At 35.0% G+C, this 6,145-nt stretch overlaps 1 long non-coding RNA gene and 1 pseudogene across 1 annotated transcript; both read right to left on the minus strand.

The window, feature by feature from the left end:
* Positions 1-3,064: 3,064 nt before the first annotated feature.
* LOC126877039 (uncharacterized) lies at positions 3,065-3,908 on the minus strand. Its single transcript, XR_007694695.1, has 3 exons — positions 3,785-3,908; positions 3,599-3,701; positions 3,065-3,525 (listed from the first exon to the last, which is right to left on the minus strand). It is a non-coding gene; the product is annotated as an uncharacterized LOC126877039 (long non-coding RNA).
* Positions 3,909-3,925: 17 nt separating this feature from the next.
* On the minus strand, positions 3,926-5,261 carry LOC126877034 (uncharacterized; annotated as a pseudogene).
* Positions 5,262-6,145: the final 884 nt, after the last annotated feature.

Below are 6,145 nucleotides of genomic sequence, written 5' to 3' on the forward strand. Positions count from 1 at the left end.
CTAAAGATAGCGCTCACAAACAAGCTATCATTTCTTGAAACAAATATATAAGATTTATTTACGTTATTAATTTCGTGTGTCGAAATACAGCCCACTCAAAACATTCTATGGACCAAACGAAAAAATTGTTGACATTGATTGTCAACAAGTCCTACAAACTAGGATCTTTCATATTTCTTTCGCTTTTGATAATTAGACACAACCTCCCGCTAGCCGATGAGTCATTCTGCTATATTTGGCTTATCCTTTGTTATTATACAAATTACTGCCATTGTTCACGGCTGATCTACTAATTCGTTTGGTGACTAGACACTACGTTAGATATTTTAATCAAATAAACTCATAATTGTATCGATAAAATACTTCCTATCAGTACAATATATGATCTAAAATTTAAACATCCTGCTTCAGGGCGACATATCCAGTGAATTAACGGCGCCTGAACAATCCCTTAAAACGGGTAAATCTATAACTTTATTATCTAATTTCAACCTAATATCCACAAACTGATCAACATAATTTCACTATGCCCAAAAAGAATCGCCTTGCAAATGATATCGATATTTACGACATTTCTTTGCTATATTAATATAGTATTATTTGTTATAGATCCAGACCACCGACCTCGACCAGGGCTATCAAAATTCGCCTTCGTCATGGCCAATAACCAATATAATATTAACTACGATAGAAACTGTCATTGTTAATTTAACACTAGCTATCGCTGCTATAATACGAATAGCCTGTATACATATTAAATAAACTGTAATAAATAACTTATTATTTTTAAATACATCCTGTCTTATTTATCTACACCTTCCTTTGTCTTACGTCCACCTTGACCTACGCATTGTCGCGTAAAATTCGTGATAAAAAAGGATTTTTGCAATCCACTAGCGATAAAAAGTTCGCGTACAAGGTAAATAGCGGGCAAAAGAACGGTACAAAGCATAGAGTGTAGAGTATAGTAGCATCGCAGAAAAAGAAAAATCAACAGCTTGGTCGGTCATTGAGCAGCAACAGATCGAGCAACGATACAAATGATCATGGAAGTGCGTTTCTGCTTTCCGGTCTGTTCGAACTATGACGATTTGTCTTTCTGATCTTTCCGACTCGACCGTTGCACCGTTCACTCGACCATCGACCATAAATTGTTTCGAATTTTCTAGAGAACGGACACTTGAAACTACGTGCTTGCGGTACATTCGATAGCCAAGACAGAGGGATCCTTCGTGAGCCTGTTTTCGTCCTGCGAGACGAGCAAATTATTAGAAATTTCCTGATGCAATTGTACGCGGTTTTATGCAACTTTGATTATACACGTGAACGATATTTGGCACAGAGGAGTAACATTTTCGGGGTAACATTTGCGCACTAATAGGTTCCCACGTAGCTAAAATAAAGCAAAAGTTGCGCGAAATTAACGGATGACAGTTGAGAAATTTCTTGGATGATCTACGTTTATTACGAAATGGTTGGATGCGAGAATCGATATCTGGTAGCATCTAAGTTGTCCGAGAGAGTTTCACGATAAAGGAAGAGATCTCTGCCGATACTCTCTATCCGACTATCGTAGCAGATTTGCGTACTTTTGCAAGGTTCTCCAAATTAATACAAATTTCTAACTACCGCAACATCGAGATATTATACATCGTAAGGCAAAGTTAAGGAGAGTGGCGATGACCTCGGAAACGCGAAAAATATCTCAGAAGATAGAATTTTGGTGGCGGGAAGGACAAATGTTCGTGATGGTTTTCCCAATAGCGATTCTGATTCTCCCTTGACGTGTCTGCTCGGCGCCACTTCCGGCATCGTGACAACCACCGTAAGCCCTAGGAAGCCCTTACAGCCTCCTTTACATCGCATATGCCCTTCTCGCTGTTGATGAAAATCCAATTTGTGAAATTAGACGTTTGCTCGCTTTGAGACAAAGTAAACCGCGTTTCTCACAGGTGTTCGGCAGATGGCGATGATGAGATATAGTGCAACAAAGTGAAATTTTACGCGCGTAAATCTAACAGGATTATAATGTAACAGAAGCACAACAAAGAGGAAACTTGTGATGAAAAAGGAAGAATATATTACCAACGAAACTCTTTTGCTCCATTTTCTTTCGTAGAATTATATTTCACTTGCGAGTATTATAGCAGGTCTGCCTTTGATACAAAAATCATAAAAGGTTTACGTATCTGCACGTATATTTACGCTGTATGAACGACACTCGAGTATTACACGCATGCATTATCGACAAATAGATCCACGTTCGAGATAAGAGTTCCTCTTTGATACTTTCTTATGGTATAAATAACGAGAAATTATCAGGAAGTATGTAATAACATTACAGTGAAACTACTCATACTTCGTTACTTTTACTCGCATGTATAACACCTACAACGATATTCTTTGTTGAATCAATAAATAAAAGCGCTCCCCAGCGTACGTACAAGACTAGATCTTGAAATATAAGAATCGACGTAACAATAAGACTAGAAAAGTTCGAAATGAAAATAATTCGCCGAAACGGCAAAAAGAGAATACCTGACACAAAAATAACGATACGGTAAATCAGCGTCCCGTTTTAATTTTCATCGATCAGTCGTCCAGCAAGCGAGATGTGTCAAGCAGCAACGGCGACAAGGTAACAGAGACGAAACATTATCGAGTTAACGCACGCGAAGTGGTCGCAGGAATGGCTGACGGGTGCGAGAGTGTAATGCACTTACGTCACGCGAATTTCAGACGAAACAACTGGTGGTGTAACGAAAATTTAGCGTCGCAACCGAATGTGCTAAATATAAAATGGATGGCTGTTGACCGAAAGAAAAATGCTCGACGATACGGTGCCGCCGTTTGTTCTCTTACAAGATTGAACGTCCACGGTCGACCCATTTACCAGACCCTCCTCGTTACACGAAGAGACGAAATCACCAGTGCTATTTAATCGTGCGAATTATATCACGCGTATCTCGCGAATTATTACACGACAGTGATAATAAGGCAAATCTAATAAAATTTACTTCTCATTAAAAAGTCGTACCAAAACAATTATTTATTAATTGGTTTATTTATTAATTCTTAAGAAGATACATATAAATAAGAAAAAATGGTAAAATTTGATTAGTATAATAAAAATAATATATGCCTATGATCATTCTAAAATATAAAAAGTGAAATAGTCTTACGTTCATTGGTATATTTTAAGAACACATACATCTTTTAACGATAGTTGCAATGTAACATCATTTTTATATTACACGCAAGGTATGGCAAGTATTCCTGCTCTAAGGCACAATTTGAAATCAACAACATTCAGTTTAACAAATTATAACTTCTATTCGTTTTCCATCATGGAATAACGCGGTGGTGTCTTCCATATTGCACTGGACGTGCGTTGTAATCTACTCCTATCTATATTTTCAAACATTTCAGTTAAATCTGGTGTGCACATTCTTCTATCAAAGAATTTATAGACTGCTTTCTTCGGAATTTATCGTTGCATTGCAAGTTCATTTTCGCGTATGTACGCTAAAATTGATAAAAATTCGAGTACTCCATGCATTATAATGTTTATTAACTCATTAAGTAAAACAACACTTACATTGCGCCTAATGTGGAATTGTACGCCTTGGTCTGGCTTCATCGTCCGATGTGTCGTCGTCAGGTTTACTGTGCAAAACAGAAGTGGACCTTGCTGTTTGGAGCTATATTTTGGATAAAATATCGAATGAATAATAGCTTGTGTTTTTATAACAGAAGAATACTTTGATACTGTTTGTAATGTTACCTGCGATGTCATCATCTGAGTCTCCTTCTTTTGTTTCGCTAATAAGATTTTTTTTGCTTTTTCGACAGATCTTCGTGCCAGTTTTTGAACAATGGCTTTTTCTGAAATTTTTTCTTTTTCAAAGGCCTCGACTCTCCTTCTTACGGGCACATTTTTCTTCATTTCATTTTGAATGTCCTGTTTCGTCATGTTTCTATTAGACATTTCCCTTTCACGGGATGGCTCATCTTCTGCGAATAATTCTTCGAACTCGGTGAGTCCAATCGCTTGATTCAGCTGCTGAACCTCCTCCTGCAGAGTTATTGGCGACCGTGATGCAAATTTAGGTTCATTATTTTTTCCTATACTACTAGCCAAGTTTTTATTAATTACTACCGTTTCGTTTGATTTTATTGGTGATAAAGGTTCTACAATTGCGGTAGCGTCCATCATCTTCTGCGTATAAGTAGAATTGATGTCCATCGTGGAATTCATAAGAGGAGTAAATTTCTCAAGTGCATCCTCGCACATTGAAGGATCTTCAATATCATTTCTTGCTGATGGAATTACTGTATCATCAATAATATTAGAATATTTACCCTTCGTGTTTTCACTCCGTGAAAAAGTTCTCTTTATATTACTATCTCTTGTTGTCATTGAAGACTTTAATGGTTCAATCCTTTCTGGCTGTATTGCATCTTCTTTTGAAATTGTTTCGCTTAAAACATTCTTTTTTGTTTTACTATGTTTTGTAGGACCTTTTGTGTTTTTTTCATCTGAACTACTTCTAGCACTTTCCTTTTTTTTAGGTCGGCCTCCACGTTTCCTCTAAAAATTTAATATTTAACAACGTTATAGTAGTATTTATATACACAATGTACATACAATTGTATAAGCAATTAGATTTTGACGCATTAATTAACCGATATCAAACATTATTGGGTACTACATATAAGGGTTAGTATTGATTAGTAACATAAGATATGGGGTAAGATTAAAAGTATTAAATTTCATCATAATATGACACAAACATTTACATTACTGTCATCATCAAGAGTTAGCCTTCGTAATTTTGTAACAAGTGACATTGACTGCTGCTTTTTAATGTTAATTGCAGCTTTTATTGCAGCCTTTCTTTTTGTTCGGTCAATTGTTGTTTCCAGCACATCCCCAGTTTTTACATCTTTATTTTCTGTTTTATCATGTACTGCTGAATCTGTTACTGTATTATCAGTATTGATAATATCATTTTCTGGGATAGTCTCTTTACGGCGATAACCTTTTTTCTTCAAAACTTTCGGCCTCTTTGTAGTTGAAGGGCCAGGGACTGATTGTGGTATTTCAGCAATTAAACCATCCAGCAATTAAATAATCCAGAGTGTCTTCAAGCTGGTTGTTAATATATTTTTTAACATCCAAGGAATAATTATGTATATTCGATATATCTTTGGTAATCATTTCTTTAATCTCCTTCTTTGATCCAGTATCCATATTTAAAATCTACGAATAAATGATATATATTTAATATATACATTAAACTATACTTTTTAATAATACATACCATAATTTAATATTATGGTTGGAATTATGACGTATATAGCAATTAATACATACACATGTGTTTAGTTCTATTAACTTAGAAGCACATGTAAATTAAAAAAATATATATATATATATATGAAACAATAATAAAATAATGAAGTAACATTGAGAATAGAATCTAGTTTAATTACACATATATACCCTTTTAATAATTCCGTTCTTATAAATTTTATTAAATTTACAGTGAAGCTTACAATTACACTAATGCCAATGAATATTAACGTATGCGTTTATTATTGCACTAAATAAAAATGAAAGTAATGCAATGAAAAATACAATATACCTTAATGGAAATAAAATAAGTAAATAGCGAAGTATTTATTAATATTATTATATAGCATTATATTATATTATTATAATATTTATTAATATTTACTTACGTTTTACGTTTGCACAAAAACTATAAAATTTTAAATATAAAGAGAGATTTATAACAGAGATAAAGCAAGTCACAGAAATTAGTGTCTTTCAATGACAAAAATACGTTAAAGGAAGTGAAACGATAATCTCCGTCTCGCGTCACAAGCGGAACTGTGTCAGTTTTGCTCCTTGAAAGTACACGTAGCGGTACATGAGCTAGAGAACATTTCAAATCATGTTGTTGTTTTTTTTTCTTCGGAATATCAAGATCGTGAGGACATACATAATATATTAATAAATAAACTCCGGGCAAAACAATGTCGCCGTTACGTTACCGTCGAACCGTCGAACAAAGACGAATTTGAATTCTCCGACTCCCCCCCCCCCCCCCCCCCCCCCCGATCTGTTTATACTATACCA

Source organism: Bombus huntii, unplaced genomic scaffold (assembly GCF_024542735.1).
Source record: "Bombus huntii isolate Logan2020A unplaced genomic scaffold, iyBomHunt1.1 ctg00000111.1, whole genome shotgun sequence".
NCBI classification, from domain to species: domain Eukaryota; kingdom Metazoa; phylum Arthropoda; class Insecta; order Hymenoptera; family Apidae; genus Bombus; species Bombus huntii.